A 17,547-nucleotide genomic window follows, 5' to 3' on the forward strand; every position below is an offset into this window, starting at 1 on the left:
CCCAGTCTGTGTTACCCCCGTGCAGGAGGGATGGGGGTGCTCCTGGGGCTGTGTTACCCCGTGCAGGAGGGATGGGGGTGCTCCTGGGGCTGTGTTACCCCCGTGCAGGAGGGGTGGGGGTGCTCCTGGGGCTGTGTTACCCCCGTGCAGGAGGGATGGGGGTGCTCCTGGGGCTGTGTTACCCCGTGCAGGAGGGATGGGGGTGCTGCTCGGGCTGTGTTACCCCCGTGCAGGAGGGATGGGGGTGCTCCTGGGGCTGTGTTACCCCCGTGCAGGAGGGATGCGGGTGCTCCTGGGGCTGTGTTACCCCCGTGCAGGAGGGATAGGGGTGCTCCCGGAGCTGTGTTACCCCCGTGCAGGAGGGATGGGGGTGCTCCCGGAGCTGTGTTACCCCCGTGCAGGAGGGATGGGGGTGCTCCTGGGGCTGTGTTACCCCGTGCAGGAGGGATGGGGGTGCTCCTGGGGCTGTGTTACCCCGTGCAGGAGGGATGGGGGTGCTCCTGGGGCTGTGTTACCCCCGTGCAGGAGGGGTGGGGGTGCTCCTGGGGCTGTGTTACCCCCGTGCAGGAGGGATGGGGGTGCTGCTCGGGCTGTGCCATCCCCCAGATCAGCAGTAGGGTGCAGGACAGGCTGCTCAGGGTGCTGCATGCCCACCTCTCTGCAAGCCCAGCAGTGCCTGAGGCTGGAGCAACCATCCCCGGGAGCACCATCCTCTTACAAGTGGTGTTGGGAGAAGTGACAGGAGCTGAGCTGGAAGGCGGCTGTTTTTCTCAGAGCTTCCAGGATGGAGCACTGCGGGATTAAGCTTGTGCTCGAGTGGTCTCACGCTATCTCAAAGCTGCAATTCTTCTCGGGCTGTTCAGGGAAGGACTCTGCAGGGGTTTTGGAGGATTTGAGGCCTGACAGAGGGTTTGCTGCAAGGATTTTTCTGTGCTCATGTTCCTGCCCAGCTGCTTCCTTGTCCAGTTTGTCTCCAGCTTTCTTCTGTGTGAGGGAGCAGGCTCAGCTGTGTGACAGAAACACCCTCTCACCCAGGGGTGCGTAAGACATGAGCCAGAGGAGCAGCATCCCTGTCATGCCCATTCCTTTTTTCACATGTGGCTTTGCTGTAGCTCGCCAGTGTAGAGGGAAGGCTGAGCAGCAGAAACAGAAAGCTGTGATGTGGACAACCCCACTGGAGCTGACTTGCAGGTCATCTTGGTCTGATGGGCCACAGTTGCGCTGGGAAGGTGTCAGGCCTTTCTAGGCAAGCAAAGGGAGCAGTTTCTGGGCAGGTTTGCAGGCATGGGATTGCTGTGCCTGTGGCATGGGAAGCTCTTGCTTGAGGAGCTCTTGCTTGAGGAGCAGTCTTCTCATGCTATGAGATGTCTTCAGCCTCAAGTCCACTGTCAGTCCCTCTGGGTAGTGTTGATCAGAGTGGAGCTCATCTGCTCCCACCTTTGCAGATCTGCATTGGGGGAGATAGAGGGCAGGCTGTGAATTAGAATGTTTGATAAATGAGGTTGCTTTTCTGAAATATCTTTTTTAATTAAAGGAAAATGTTTGTCATGTCTTCAGAATTAAGTTCTTCTCTGTGGGTTTGGGGCAATTCCTCAGTTGAAATGCCTTTGCATGGGATGAAAGACAATCTGGAGTTAAAAAATCATTGTCCCAGCATGAGTGCTTTTGGTTCTTTCTTCCTGGCAGCAGCTGGCAGCAGTGTGGCAAGAAGATGGTTACTGGAGTAAGTGTGAGAGAGGTGGTGGTTCTGGGTTGCTTCCTGGGCTGGCTGAGGTAGTGCGTGGCTGCGAACAGCCAGGATGTGCCCCTACAGAGAGCTCAGAGCCAGCTGTGCCTGCACCCTGCTGCTGGCAATCTGAATTTCACTGCTGGGAGCCCAAAGGCATCATCCCATCCCCATCCGTGGCCCCACGAACGGGACCCAGGCAGCCCTGGGCTGGAGGTTGTGGTCTCTTGTATGTTTGTCCCTGTGTTTTCTGTCACCCCTGGGCTTCATCCAGCACCATCACTCCCTGTCCCAGACCGTGACATCTGCTCCAGCACAGGGCAAGGCAGACCATCCTCCTGCTTTACTGCTGCCTGAGCCTGCCCTCCTTCTACCCCAAAAGCCTTTTCCTCTCCGGAAACCACTGTAACAGCTCTAGCAAAAACTAGAGGCACCTTTCTGCACCTCTCAGCTTCATTCCAGGCTGGTGTGCAGACTCCCCTGGCTTGGAGTGAGGGGCTGAGCTCCTGAACTCAGTGCAGGGCAGGCAAAAGGTCGCGGTGAGTGACAGGGTAAGAGACCTGATGTGGGGATATTGGCAAAATGATCTCACTGGCTTTTCTCAGGGGGGGCTCAGCCATCAGGTTAGTCCAGAAACACTCACCTCAGTTGAGGGGGATGCTATGGATCACTCCTTACTTCAAGGCTGCCCCAGACTGCTTTTGGCAAGACTGAGTTTAAGAAACAAACCACACCTGGCAGGGAGACCTTCCTCTGGAGGGGCTTAAAGCTTTCTGCAAAGGGACCTGGATGGTTTCCTACTGCCTCCTTTGAGAGCAGGAACAAGGAACAGGGCTTTGAATGGTGTCCTGAGACCTGATGCTCTGAGTTTCCGTTCCAGCATAGGGTCCTAAGCCAAGAAAACTGCCTGTTCTGCCAAGGCCGGGTAGGAAACTGGGCCCTGGAGCAGCGATGTGGCGTTAACTCCTCTCTGCAAGGAGCACTGAGGCTCCTTTGATGAGCTCACTATCTGCAGCATTCACTTTCTTGTTTCCTTCCAAAAGACCAATCCTGCCTGGCTTAGCTGCAGCCTGACGCTGTGGAGCTTGTGAAGATGCTAATACAAGCTCAGTGATGAACCTTAATCACTTCTTAACCATGTCCTCTCTGAACTGTGCTCTGCTAGTGAGCTGTCAGCCTGGCTGGGGAAAGGCGCTGGGGGTCAAGGAGTCCAGCAGAGGTAGGTGGGCTGGAGCCAGGGGAGGGGTGGCCTTGGAGCAGGGAGCATTAAACATGTTTTGGCATGTCAGTGGTCTGGCACATGGGGAATCTCCTCCTGTTTTGTTTTTTGGTGATCATTTCTTGCAAAACCCTGTGTTTAGTGAATCAGGTGGAAGGGATCAGCTGTTAGTTTGGACACACGTCCCACAGGCTCTTGGGGGTGGGATACTGCTCCTGGTAGGACAGGTAGACTGGCTGTCAGCAGCAAGTCTAGAAGTCATCTCAGAGAGACTGAGAGCTGCTCTGCTTTGGCTGGGGACTGCTCGTTCCAGCTGTTTGCCTGAGCACACCACACATCTGCGTGGGCTGTCTCCATCAGGTGAGACGTGTGCGTGGACAAGCTGCCTGCTCTGCATTTGCTCCTCCTGCTGCAGTGACCAGATGTCCTACTCTTTAGCAATGTTGTCCTACTTTCAAGTAGGTTATTCTATTTTTGCCTGGCCCTGTCCTTTTTGTGACTTTGCCTTCCTACGTGTCCTGTGCCCGGCTTTCCCCTGGCAGAGGCAGAAGTTCTGCAGGTCGTGGTCCCAAGGAGCACAAGCCATTTCTCTTTGCTCTGTTTCCTGGGGAGCTTACACAGCCCCCAGCCTTGCACACAGGGCATCAGCTCAGGGACCCAATGCCTCCTTGAAGATCATCAGATGCTGAAGGTGCTCAGGGGGAAGGGTCAGGCTTCCAGCCTGCTTTAAGGGTCTGGGTGCCTGGCAGTCATGTTTGTTCTTGTTTGTATGTCTTATCTTCAAGCGCCAGCACTGCCAGGATCTGGAAGGGAAGTTTGAGCACAGGAGGAAAGGGCTGAGCTCACTCTCAGGGTTGAGAGTGAGCTGGGAAATGGGAATGGAGCCTTGTCGTGTAACTGCAAACAGGCAGGTTTAAGTCTGGGTACTGCCAGCTCACAAGCCTTTCTTGGAAAACACCTTGGGCTGCCAGTCCCTGCTAGCCCTGATCTCTGACTCTGGCTCTTCCCAACCTCTTCTTCACTTACCCTTTGACTTCACTTAGAAAACTTAAGCTTCTTGTTCAAGCTGGCCATGACACGCTGAGGTCAGCACATCTGAGGCCTCTCAGCTACCCCAGGTGGACTCCAGGTGTCCTGGCATGGCTGCGAGGCCATGGAAAAGGGCAGGGCAGCTGGACTGCCCCGTTGGACAGGCTGTGCTGTAGCAGGGCTGGGAGGGAGCACGCAGGGTGGAAGCTGAAGGCTGACAAGCTTTGGACCAGTGCTGCAGTTTATTTATGGCCTGCTTAGCAATCTCAGGCAGGCAGTGTGGGTTAAGGCATCTCCTGTCCTGGATTGACAGTACAGATCCAATTAGCCATGAAAGCCTCTAATTATTTGTCCTGAATTGCTCCAGTGGTAACCAAGGCTCTGCTATCTCCTCCTTTTGTCTGTGTCCCAGCTGGAAATGCCCCAGTGTCCCTGCATCTAGAGCAGCAAGTGTGATGTGCAAGCAGAGTCAGCACAATCTAATCAAGGGAGACAGGCCCTGTGAGTTAATGAGGGGATGGACCTGCTTCATTTACTTTGGAGAGTTCTCTAAGCCCCGTCCTGGGAGACAAAGGGCTGGGGTTGCGTGTGGCAAAGATAAGGCTCACAAGATGAGCTGCTGTGGGAGAGGGGCTGCAGGCCACAGGGAGGGAGGGGGGTGGCTGTCAGACAGGGCTTGACAGCAGGAAGTCTCTTGTGTCTCATAGGAGAGGAACACCTCCCTTATGGGGAAAGGCTGAGAGACTTGGGATCGTTCAACCTGGAAAAGAGAAGGCTTCAGGGTGACCTTGTTGTGGCCTTTCAGTACCTGCTGTGGCTACAAGGGAGCTGGAGAAGGACTTTGGACAAGGGCCTGGAGTGACAGGACAAGTGGGAATGGCTTCAAACTGTCAGAGAGTAGGTTTAGATTAGATATTAGGAAGAAATTCTTCCCTGGGAGGGTGGTGAGTCCCTGGCACAGGTTGCCCAGAGAAGCTGTGGCTGTTCCATCCCTGGAAGTGCCCAAGGCCAGGTTGGACAGGGCTTGGAGCAACATGGGCTAGTGGAAGGTGTCCCTGCCTATGGAATGGAGTAGAACCAGATTACCTTTTCAGGTCCCTTCCAACCCAAACCATTCTGGGATTCCTTGATTCTGATTCTACAGTTTGGCCAGCTCAGGCTGGCAGCTGGAAGCACCAGCTGCAGGGAGCCATGGGCACGAGGTGGGGTCACACAGGCAAGACCTGATGACTTCTGTTTTCCAGACACTCGTGCTAAGTTACAGCTGTGAATTCTCAGCTGCAAAACTATTTTAAGGGGAACAAAGCTTTGCAGGGCACTTATTGCATCTTCCTGCTTGTTCTGGGTTCTTGTGGTGCAGAAGAGGGGCCTCGGCTGTCTGTGAGAGAAAATGTGTCATTAACATTCTTAGTAGCCCTAACTCTGACCTGATATGACAGCGAATAGCTCTCAGACAAGACAGGGCAACCAGCCTTGGCTTGAAAGCAAAATTTTGCACAAATAATATTCAGGTCCTGTATGAGGGGCCAGCTGAGTGCTTCCACCATTGTTTCCAGGCCACAGGGTCCCCCAAAAATGGGTTTTATATCATTGTCCTGAGATGCTGCCTGGAGGCAAGCCACGGCTTTGCTCACCAAGTGCACATTTTCTTTTTGTGTGGGTGGATGAGCAGCAAGCCTGCCGGCGACATGGCTCTGCCCCTGTGCAGAGAGGAGGGGAGAATCAGCAAGGATCCCCACCTGGGGGAAGCTGGGAGCTGTTCCCAGGCATCCTGGTGCAAAATAGGCTGCTGGAGCACCAAACGTGTCTCTCTGACCTCCATCCAAGGGACCTTCAGATAGGACCCGACTCTGCCAGGGCCAGCGCTGGCCCTAGGAGTCAGCTGACACATCCTTCAAGCCTCTTGGTGTCCTTCCCATGCAGTCCAGAGCCTGCCAGGTTCAAGCCAGAGAGCTTCCTCCATACAAATGGGGACAAGGGGGGCGGGCTGTGAACGTACAAAAAACTTTCTTTCCTGCCCACTTGGAAAGGGGTGCCGTGGAATTTTAAGCAGCAAGGACAAAACTCTGCTGAAGAGGCCTCTTCTGTGCTTGCCTGTTGAAATCACTGATCACAGTGGTGGGGGGGTCCAGGGACATGCCAGCCTTGCCCTTATTAATGGCTCTGTTGTTGTCTGCTCCACTTTGTTGGTCTTTGCTCTGGGAGACGGTTTGCTAAAGCGGCAACTATTTTCCCCGAAGCGGCTCTCATGGGAGCTGTCCCTGTGGTGGGGCTGTCCCCGTGGTGGAGGCTGTCCCTCTGTGTGGCCAGGCTGCACAATGCCAATTCTCAGACCTGGCCTGCAGGGCTGAGCCAAAGTGTTCCGGGAACCTCCTTTATGGCCACAAAACCTGAAATTGCAGGTGGAGGAGGGACAGGTGAGAGGAGACATGGGATCTTTGTTCCACCTGGGACTTTTCCCTTCTGGATTTTAAGGGTGCTCACCCTCGCAGCTCAGTACCCCAAGTAGGGGCACCACCTTCTCCCACCTTGGTCTCTGCTCTCTCCAGCAGCACCAGTTTGGCTGGGCTGGGGAAACAGTGACAGGCTGACTGGTGCTTTTCATCCATCACTTTGACCATCCAGCAAAGCAGCTGTGGGGGTGCTCTGCCCTGCCCACCTCCTGTTTCCCACCCCGAGCTCAGAGCATCGGGCCCTCTTACCTCTGTTTTTCTCCTTGAACCACTTCGTTTTAAAATAGAGCAATTATCTTCCTTCAGAAAGGAGCTTACCTGCTCCAATCTAGGGCAGTTTGACAGCGCAGCAGCCTGCACAGCTCTCCCTGGGAGCACAGTTGTGTCCCCAGCATGGGTGCTCCAAGGGCTGGAGCCCCTCTGCTCTGGAGCCAGGCTGGGGGAGCTGAGGCTGCTCAGCTGTAGAAGGGAAGGCTCCAGGGAGACCTTAGAGCTCCTTCCAGTGCCTAAGGGGGCTCCGGGAGAGCTGGAGAGGGACTTTGGACAAGGGATGGAGTGATAGAACAATGGGGGAATGGCTTCCCACTGCCAGAGATCAGCATTAGATGGGATACTGGGAATAAATTCTTCTCTGGGAGGGTGGTGCAGCCCTGGCACAGGGTGCCCAGAGAAGCTGTGGCTGCCCCTGGATCCCTGGAAGTGTCCAAGGCCAGGCTGGATGGGGCTTGGAGCAGCCTGGGATAGTGGAAGGTGCCCCTGCCCATGGCAGGAGTTGGACTGGCTGATCTTTAAGGTTCCTTCCAACACAAACCCTTCTGTGATTCTAAGGGGGCTCCTGTCTGTGACTGGATGGTGGTTGGATCATTGGTTTGGTGTCTGAGGAGAGGCATTATGGGGCCTGAGCAGTTTGAGCCCTTGGTCCCACTCTTTTCTCTGTAACCACTCACATGTCAGAGGGGTGCAGGCTTGGCTCCTTGGGAGCAAGGCCGAGATGTTCTGCCAGGGTTCACAGCCCTCCCTCCATCGCCAAGCCCTGAGGGATCTCTGGATGGGGAAATTTGTTCCTGAGTCTGTGTGATAAGAAAATACAAACCTTCAGACTTTTACCTGCACATCTATCAACAAGTGACAGACCTGCAGGGGGCTGGCAGGAGCTTTCAGAGGTGGCCTAATCCATGCTCATGCCTGAAGATGGGACCAGTTCTTTCGTAGGTCACTGCCAACAGAGGCTTCTCCAGCCTGCTCCTAAAATGCCTGCCCGTGACCGCTGTGTGTTTTACAGGATGGGGTGCTGGCTGTGATTCAGAGTATGTAATTTCTTCCAGGCTTAAATGCTCAAAAACCAAGGGGGCCTTTGCAGAAGCTTGTTGCAGTGAAGAGTTCAGTGATGGAGCAGATTCTGCCAGGCTTGGCTGCCACACTCTCCGTGGTAGGAAGGGTTTACATCCTCACATGTGTAGATCACCTAATCTCCTCTGTCTTGGGATCCCTCTGCTGTCTCACAAGTCTACACCCAGCTGTTGTTTAATTAAAAAATAAGCAGACAGGTATTCACAGTGAAAATTAAGCTGTTTTGTTCTTTATATGTCCTTGATGCTCTCCTGGCATCTTATCTGGGGACAACAGCTCTAAGCCTTGAATTTGCATTTATTTGTGCCTTGCAAAGCCGGCTGTTTTAATTGGGAACAAACCCATGGACCAGTGAATGTCCCGTGCCATGCAGACTGGCCATGGTGTTAGAGAGGAACACTGCCTTGTTTCCCCTTTGCCCTGCCCAGTGGGCTGTGAGGTTCAGGGGATGTGGCTGCAGCTCATGTTCAGTTCCACGTATTGGGCGACTGCTGAGGGCACTTGGCTTCTTCAGCCTGGAGCAGAGGAGGCTGAGGGGAGACCTGAAGGCAGTCTGCAGTTTCTGCATGAGAGGAAGCACAGGGGCAGCACCAATGACAGTGGCAGGACCCAAAGGAATGGCTGGAGCCATGTCAGGGCAGGGTTAGGTTGGATATCAAGAAAAGGTTCTTCCCCCAGAGGGTGCTCAGGCACTGACCAGGCTCCCCAGGGAATGGTCAGGCTCTAAGGCTGCCAGAGCTCCAGGAGCATTTGAACAATGCTCTCAGGCAGAGGGTGGGATTGTTGGAGTGTCACAAGGCCAGAAGTTGGACTGGATAATTCTTGTAGGTCCCTTCCAACTCAGCATATTCTATGACTTCACGATACAGCTTTGTGTAACTGTGCTAAGCCAGCCTTGACACCAAACAGAGCCCATGTTGTGCTGTGAAATAGGGTCAGGAGGGTCAGGAGAACCAGAGAAAGATCTGTGTAGGGCACCCAAGGTCATGAGGAAAGGCAACATGAGCTACTGATGATTTCCAGTGTAGTAGAGGAGAGCCAGCTGACCGGAAGCTAAAGGCTGGGGCTAAACCCTTTGTAACAGAAGGTGCTTGTCCACGGACACAGACCAGGTAACTTGTCCTTTGAGCTTTCTGTCCTTTCAGTGAAGCTGGAGCTACGACTCACACCCTAGAAGTTGGGGACATACTCAGTACATTTGTCAGAGATTGATAAACCCGAGGATGCCAATGGGAGGAGACTGGATCTGTCTGCATATTCCCTGAGTCAGCAGAGCTTCTCCATCTGGTGGCTTTAGGAGAGACAAAGAAGAATAAAGTTAAAAGGCAGATTTTCAAAGGTTGGAGGAGTTGAATCTCCTCGATTAAGGCACTGTAAAACACTGTGATCATCAAGCCCACCCCAGGTGTTTGTCTTGAACCAACCCAGGACCTCTTCTGAGTGGGGACCTGAGGCTGCTGGGTACACGAAGCCCAAGCTTCCATGGACACCCTCTCAGTGGATCAACTGGGGCAGGGTTTAGAGATGGTCCAGCTGAAGAAGGGTTTCCCCCCAAGAGCAGACAAACCAGGACAGGACTTGTTTCCTTTGAACTTCTGCAGGAGTGCCAAGCTTTTCCCCCAGATCCCCCAAACACTCCCACGGTCCAATCCCCAGCTTTGTACCCTGAATTACTCCATCCCTACAGAGCAAATGCAGTGGAGCAGATCCAGCCATGGCTCTGCTAATGCCTGGGGGCAGACTAGTGTCAGTCTTTTCCTTGGCATCTCCCACCTACAGCACCTCTGACCAGGAGAGCGCTCATGGCCTGAGCTCCACTGCACTCCTACAGCAATACTGTGCAGTCTTCATACTGGAAATTGGGATTTGCAGAGATGAAGTGAGTTAATGAAGGAACTCAGAGCTGTGGGGAGGGAGAGGAAAAGAGCCCAGGAAAGCTGTTAATCTGCCATTTTAATTTGCTGCATTGTACCCTGAGAACATCATCGTTGCTGAGCTACCACCCAGGTGCTCATCCAATGGGAGCTGCTGGAGATTTGCAAGTAGAAGAGCTTTAAACAAGAGACAAGGCGGATTAAACCTGACGCCCCATCGGATTCTCCTTCTCTGGGTCCCTGATCTACCAAAAGGCACCTTTTCCACTTTGCATATAAGGTGAACTATTGTATAAATATTTAGTTACTCTGTTGGGAACATTAATTATAAATGGAGACGCAGCTTTTGAAAGCTGCCTGTAGGTCTGGGCACCCAATTTCCATTAATTTTAATGAGAACCAGACATCCAAATCCCATTCGGTGGCTTTGAGCATCTCAGGCAGGAAGTTTCATCTGACACCCCCGCCTCCATTCTCCCCAGTCTGCAATTCAAGAGTGAGATTTGCAAATACCTTACAAATCCTGCAGATGCCTGGGTTGCCCTTGTGCCATGCCATTGTTGTCCGCTGAGGATGGTTGGGTGGTAGCTTCAGAAGTATTTCTAATAAGTTCATCTAATCCATCCTGTTAGTTCTTTTCCTTTGCACCCCCCTCAGCACTTTGAAACAGCGATGCCTGAATGAACCCCCAGCCTGCGTGTTTTTTTGACAGAGAAGCTTTGATGCTTGCAAGTGGCAGCTGTTCAGAGCAGGTCTGAAATGAATGATTGAATTATCTGACTGATTAAAAATGTGCTGTGGCTTGGAAGATCTGACAGCAAGCATTCACTTAGGCAGCTCACATGAAAGAGAGCACACATGCACATAGGGTGTGTGTTTGTGTGTGCATAGGGAAAAACAGCCGGTGAGATGGGACAGACACTCAGAGCAGCAGCTTCTTAAGCTCAGCATCCTTTCCAAAGCTCCAGATCTGCTGTGAGATGCTCAGCAAAGCTAAAACTCAGCGTGGTTGTGGAGATAATGATTATTTAGACAGACGTCAGCAGTGGTTTAGGAAATGGAAATTGAGCTAAAAAGTAGTGCAGGCTGGGGAACTACTTAACTGCATCTCAGTCCCTCCCAGCCTGTGTTTGAGGAGGGATAAACTCTGCTGCTGGAACACGGTTCCATCCTCTGTGCTGCAGGCACGTGCCATGGTGAGGAGCAGCCCCAGAGGCACCAGCTCCGTGGGAACCTATCCCGTGATCCAGAGTATGGAAAAACTTGAGCCCTGGTGAGATTAGCTGTAAATGGCTGGAAGGATGGAGAAAGGAAGCTTGGTTATGCCCTCCATGCTGTCCGTGATGGCACAGATGTGCCCATGCAGCCTTTCCAGACCTATCTCAGCTTCCTTCCCAGTCTCCACAGATGCCTCACAGAAATTCAGCTCAGCTAGAACAGAAGAGAAGTATCTGGAAGTGAAATGAATGAAAAAATTGAAATTTTTTAAAAATGTGGGGTTTTGCAAATGAAACATATTTTGTCAGCTCAACAAGTTCACAGGCTCCTGCTGGAGTTCCATGCAGGGAAAAAAAATCATGTCGTAAAAGTTGCAGCTGTAGTTCTTCATTGTGAATGGTCTTCTGATAGTTTGCTGAAATTGATTTTTTCCTCAATTGTGAATCTGCTCTTCATCTCCCTACTTGCAGAAGATCGCTGTCTCCCCCTGACCCCCCGCGCAAAAGAGGTGAAACACTGGGCTATAACTAATTGCTTTATCAGAAATAGTTTTGGTTTGTTCTCTCAGCTGAGCCACTGAATAATTTGCTCTTTGCCCCTTCCAATGCTGTTAGTGCTGTTGGGTGTCTGTAACAGCTTCAGCCTTGCCCTTCGTGCTCCTGTCCCAGTTCCAGTGGTCATTTCCACAACACTAAATGCTGCAATAGTCCTAAGGGCACACAGAGCTAATGGTAACTCATTGGCATCTGTGTCATCTCTCCATCAACATCCCAAAACGTCCCTCTTATTGAACCCATTCTGGCAACCCAGGAACACTCAGAGCAGAGAAGGTGCTGGGATTCTGCTCTTGTAAAACCTCATCATTGCTAATTGTCCCCCTGCAGCCCAGCTGTGGGAGCCCCAGGGCACCTGTGCTTCTGTCCCCCATTTCTCCCAGCCAGGACCTGACTGCTGAGCTTAAATGAAACATCAGATCATTTGAATTCTCTCTTCCACCATCTGAAAATGTCTATTTATGGACTTTTATATTTTATAGATGATAGACAAGTTGTTGACACCTCATCCCTGGAAGTGTTCAAGGCCAGGTTGGACAGGACCTGGTCTAGTGGAAGGTGTCCCTGTCTATGGCAGGGGGGTGGAACAAGGAAAGCTTTAAGATCCCTTCCAACCCAAACCATCCTACGATTCTATTAATATAATGTAAATCAGGTTTATAACTTCAAAAATTGTTTTTAATCCCCCTTTCCCTATCCCAAGTCTTTCAAAAATCAGAGCCAGCAGACCTGGCTGTGGCCTCTGGGTTGGACTCTGACAGTCTTAAAGGTGAGGGTAGACGTGCCAACACCTCCAGTCAGAGTCAGTGCTGCCCAGTACATGGACAGTGGGGTTTACCTTGGCCTGAGTTTTCTGCTGCCCTTGGTCACTGTACCTAATCCTACAGGCTGAGCAGTCCTTGGCCTGGAAGATCCAGGGCCTCTCTTCCCACAGCTGAAGTGTCCTCACTTTCTGTGTCTTGGACTGTCTCAGGTAACGGCAAATTCTCCTTCCATTGCTCTCTGCCCCTTCACATCAGTGCTCCAGAACCTGCTCACAGCCAGCAATTTTAGTCCTCACACCCTCCAAAATTCCTCTCCAGCTCTCTTGGAGATGCTTCAGGGGCTGGAAGGCCACAGTTAGGTCACCCCAAAACCTTCTCTTCTCCGGGCTGAAAAACCCAACTCTCTCAACCTTTCTCCGTAGCAGAGCTGCTCCATCCCTCTGATCATCTTGGTGCCCCCTCTGGACTTGCTCCAACAGCTCCACGTCCTTCCTGTGCTAGGACCCTGAGCTGAAGGCAGAACATGTCCCAGTATTCCGCCAAGGGATGCTCTTCCACTCAGGTTGGAGCGAATGAGCCCCGGCGCAGATGGATCCCTGCAGACTGCCGGATCGAACAGGGGGATGGACAAATAGCTTCCCTAAACAGCTTCATAACAAAGTGAAAGAAAATCCATGTTCCCAGAACAGCTTTTCAGCCTCAGGGATAGATGCTGAAGGACTCGTGCTGCTGCCAATGCACAGCCCCACAGTTTCTAAAAATGACAGATGATAATTTTCTGTTACCAAAAGTATTGCAGTGAATTTGGTGTGATTCTGGACCAGGCCTCAGCTGGACAGATAAAGGTGAATTGATTACTGAACTCAGAATTAATGGTTGCTTAAATGCCCTAATTGCATTTGTTCTGAGCAGAATGTGATCCTAAATTGATAATATGTATGCAAGGCACTTGAAAGTGGTCAATTTTCCTAAATTGGGAACAATTACAAACAAGAAATGATTGGAGGAAAAACAGAGAAAAAATGTGTGTTCTAAATGAGGGTTGCTTAAGAAAACTTTGATAGATGCTGTCTCCTCCACAGCATGCACACAGTTCTGCAGTCACTGAAGATATTCTTAGCTAAGAATGTATCATTGTTAAGGAAGCAAAAATCAGAAATAAATAATCAGTAATAAAAACCCAAATAGGAAAAGGAGGGATTTGGTAACAAAAGCAATGAATTAACTGTTACATAATGCAGAGGCCTGGAAGGCTAATCTGGAAGAGCAGTCAATGAAAATTATGTTTGGTGGCATTAAGGACTATTTGGGAGTGTGCATGTGTGTGTGTTGATATGCATGTATGTCAGGAAGAAAATAAATGCAGCACGTTTGCTTTAGATGAAGCTGGTAAAGACTCTGCTCTGATACTGCAAAAAAAAGTGTCCAGTCAAAGATTCAAAGCTCTGGAGAAAAGCAGCCTGATGGGTCCATATCCTACAGAGGGGATGGAAAACTGCTTGCCCCAGCAGTAACCAGGCAGCGCATTAAATGGCAGCTGGTAACTTGAAATATTTGTACATGTCTAGGACTAGGAAAACTACATGCTACATGGCATGATTTCATAAGGCATCGTGAGAGGTCCTGTTAGGGTGTTGGTACTTCCTGCATGTCAGTACCTGAGTGTTGGGGAAGGGGGTACCCAGAGAAGCTGTGTCTGCCCCATCCCTGGAAGTGTCCAAGGCCAGGTTGGACAGGGCTTGGAGCAACGTGGGGTAGTGGAAGTTGTCCCTGCCATGGCAGGAGGTGGAACTGGATGGGCTGTAAGGTCCTTTCCAACCCAGGCCATGCTATGATTCTATAAAATTAGTCCAACAAAACAGGATGACATTTGTTTTGGTGAGATGATGGATGGCAGAGAGGGGGAGGCTCCTAGCACTGGGGTATAATAAAAGATGGAAGAGGTGCTGCAGACCCCTTGTAGCCAGAAGAACAGCGGGCTCCCTGTGGGACCTCCAGGCACTTGGCTCACATCAACTGCTGAGGATACAGCTTTCATACACTAAAAGTTACTGAAATTAGGACAAGTCAGATGCTGTGAGTGGTCAGGTCTGCTTGGGGAGCTGATTTTGTGTCAGCAATGGGCTCTCAGGAAGACAAGTGCAAATTCATACACTCAGAAACCCCCGTGGGCAGAGGAAAGATGGTGTTTTGGAGGACAGTGACTCATTTGAAAGTTCCTATGAAGGAAGATGGAGAGTGAGCAGAGTGCTCATCCAGCAGCATCAATCTTACCTTCTGCCAAAACCTGAAATGCCAGGAATTATGACTCCCATATTCCAGACTGGGATTTCCCAGGCAGAAGTGCCTACTCTGGGCAGGGAATCAAAAACCTCCATGGCACATGGAGATTTGTTTTGCATGAGCAAGAGAGGTGAGTAATCCCTACATACACAGGAGATTAGTGCACGGTGTCCTTTTGGGACTTCCAGAGGGCTCTGGTGGCTGTGCTGGGCACTGGCCAGGCTGGTGCTCAACTCTGAGTCTTGGTCCAGCACCCAGGAAGTTATTGAGGAGCTTAGAGAATGAATTGTGGTGTAGAAAACCAGGCTCCTGTGGAGCCCTAAACAAATTTCACTTGAATGTATATCCAGGAGGAGGTTACAAGGGAAACTGGTCACAGTCTGTGGGGAAAGAAAAACTCCAAGGGGAACATTCTTGAAGTAGTTGGGCTTTTTTGTCTAGGAAGATCCAATGGTTGCAGGGTGACCCCAGACACGGTGTTTAAGTGCAGGTGCTGGGATTGGAGTTGTTTCACCTGTGAGTTAATTGACTGTTGGACAGTTTGTCTCAGGGTGAGGTGTTTTGTGTAGCTCTCTGCCTTCTGCCTACACCTGTGACTGACAATAGCCCACTTGGATGCAGAAATTCCGGGTGTGGACTTTCTGAGCACATTTTACCTCCAAGGACAGGCATCACCCAGGACAAAGAACTGATCTTAAGTGTCAAGAGAAATGCAGACAAAGGCTCTCAAGGACTGACCCTTATTCTTCAGAGGGGCTGTTATCCCCCTCCACATCCCCCTGCCCACACCACCTGCATGCAGCAAGGTCCTCATAAGGATTTCTCCTAATTATGGCTTTCATCAAAGTGACTTGTACTGAAAGTTAGTGAATCCCAGCTGGGAAATCCAAGGGATTTCCTGAGAAAAACAGCTGTGTGAGGACATGGAAGCATGCTCATTCCTGAGTACAAAACAGTGCCAGCGATGGTTTAATAATAAAAATTGAGAAGGCTGAGCAGCACCCAGGGGTGTCCTTGTGTGCCACACTAAGCATCAAGAGCAGGGCATGGCTGGAAAGCTCTTTGTAACAGGGATTCAGCACTTCAAGCAGAGGCATTAAACTACAGTTAAGGCACTTTTAAAGTGGTGAGGGTAGTCAATAAACCCTCTGGGGCTGCAGGGTAAGTAAGTGGTCCTGTCTTCTCCACTCAGAGCAAAAGGGGAGCAGAGTCTGTGGAGCTGCCAGCCTTGGAGCTGCCTTGGAGCAGCCGTGGAGCTTGGGTTTGGTGGATCCCATGGGGCTACATGAACATGCTCCTATCTTTTTTCCAGGTGTCCCCCTCTGCCCTCAGCTTAGCTGGAGTGTTGCCATGGTCTGTATGGTGCAGGTGTTGAGTGGTCTGCAGTGTTCTTTGGTGCCTGCAGTTCCCTGCTGCCTGGCAGGCTCCCAGAGGGGTGCTTTGACTTGTTTGGGGGCTTGAGGGGTGGCTCCCCTGATGCTGGTGTGGAGGGAAGGTGTCCTTACCTCAGGATGTCCCCTCTTCCTCAGAGAACTCGTGTCACAGGTGGCAATCAGCATCTGCATGTTCACCTACACATCCAGACAGTTCAGCAGCACACACAGAATCGCTGTAGTTCAGGAGTTTTCTTAATTGGAAGAAAACATTATGACATATTCAAGGCATCTGACAGATCTACCAGGAGAAATCTCTGTACCCTGTTGCTGCCAGGAATGCCCAATCAATGACAGGGACAGGCTCACTACCCTGCCAAAGGGAGGAGAGGAGGTTTCTCCCTGAATCCAGCTGTTGATATGCTCATTCCCAGGAGCAGAATGATTGATAACCCAGTTATTTGGAACCCACTAGTGGGTGTATTCTTAGAAACTAGAACCTCGTTTTCTCATGCTGCAAAATGTCATTTCCTAGGACTGGCTGCACAGAAATTGGATTTTGTTCCCTGCCTTCAGACCTAAACAGCACAACAGACTGATAAATATTGATTGTGCTTTTATATTTTAATTTTTTTTGGTGAAGCACCCTAACCTGATAATTGTTTGATTACAAATACATTAGAGTTGATCAGAGAGAGCAGCAGGACAGACTTTTATGATGGTGTAAGGCAAATCTCTTAGATGAAGGGGACCCTGTGGGAGGTTAAAAGCCCCACACACGGATTTGCCCAGCTTCTTGACTGTGGCCATTTTTGTGTCTCTCCAGCACAGTAACCTTCATTCACACTTGCATTTGCTGGAAAAGTCCTGGGTATAGCTGCAGGGTGGCTCATTACATGGCTCATTACCGATACTATCCCTGGCACACAACCCCATGTGCTGTGCTGGGGGTATCCCTGCTGGAAGGATGTCCGGCCGTGTTCTGCTGAGCTGCTCCAGGACATTGTTTCACCTGATGGCTGTTCTCCAGTGTTGGGATGTATGGCTGTACATTGTAATGGTATATGGGGGTTTGTCTGCTCATTCAGCGATGCGTGTGCCCTGGAACAAGTTTTCCAAGAGACAGAGGTCCAGGGAGAGGTTTTCTCTGTGGAATCTGGAAGCCATGAGCTGTCTTGGAACATGCATCTGGGGCAGACACCAAATCCTTCTCCCTCACCCAGAGGTTCAGTGGGGCTTGGAGCAACCTGGTCTAGTGAAAGGTGAACCTGTCCATGGCCTGGGTTGGAACCAGGTGGTGGTTCAGGTGCCTTCCAACCCTTCTGTGATTCTGTGACCCCACAGCCTTGTGCGGCAGTCAGGGTGCACATCCTGGGTCCTGTGTGTCACCAAGACGTGGGTGATTCCAGTACAAAGGTGTGTCAGCTCTGGGTGAAGGATCCTTGTAGCTGGCCACTGTCCCGGCTGGCCCAGGCTAAGGGACCGCTGGCTTGTGCTCCAGCTGGGCAACTTGACCCAGAGAGCGCCCACCACCCCTCACCTGTGCACCCACAGAAACCCCCATTGCATCACAGCCACCAAAAGGCCAAGGCACACTGTTCGCCCTACACCACTGCTCTGTTCACTATCTGGTAAAAGGGCCCTAAAGCAGGAACAGCCTTGTGTCCCCGTGCCTCTCCACCCCACACTGCACGCCCAGCCCTC

General features: G+C 51.4%; 1 protein-coding gene across 1 annotated transcript in view; it reads left to right on the forward strand.

The window, feature by feature from the left end:
• The first annotated feature begins 2,792 nt into the window (after window positions 1-2,792).
• The window catches only part of PSD2 (pleckstrin and Sec7 domain containing 2), a 71,743-nt gene continuing 56,988 nt past the window's right edge, over window positions 2,793-17,547 (forward strand). The window contains exon 1 of the mRNA XM_032124564.1: window positions 2,793-2,945. The gene's annotated coding sequence lies outside the window, so the exon portion shown is untranslated. The remainder of the gene's footprint in view (window positions 2,946-17,547) is intronic.

The sequence above is a fragment of the Corvus moneduloides genome, chromosome 15 (genome assembly GCF_009650955.1).
Source record: "Corvus moneduloides isolate bCorMon1 chromosome 15, bCorMon1.pri, whole genome shotgun sequence".
In the NCBI taxonomy this organism is placed as follows: Eukaryota; Metazoa; Chordata; class Aves; order Passeriformes; family Corvidae; genus Corvus; species Corvus moneduloides.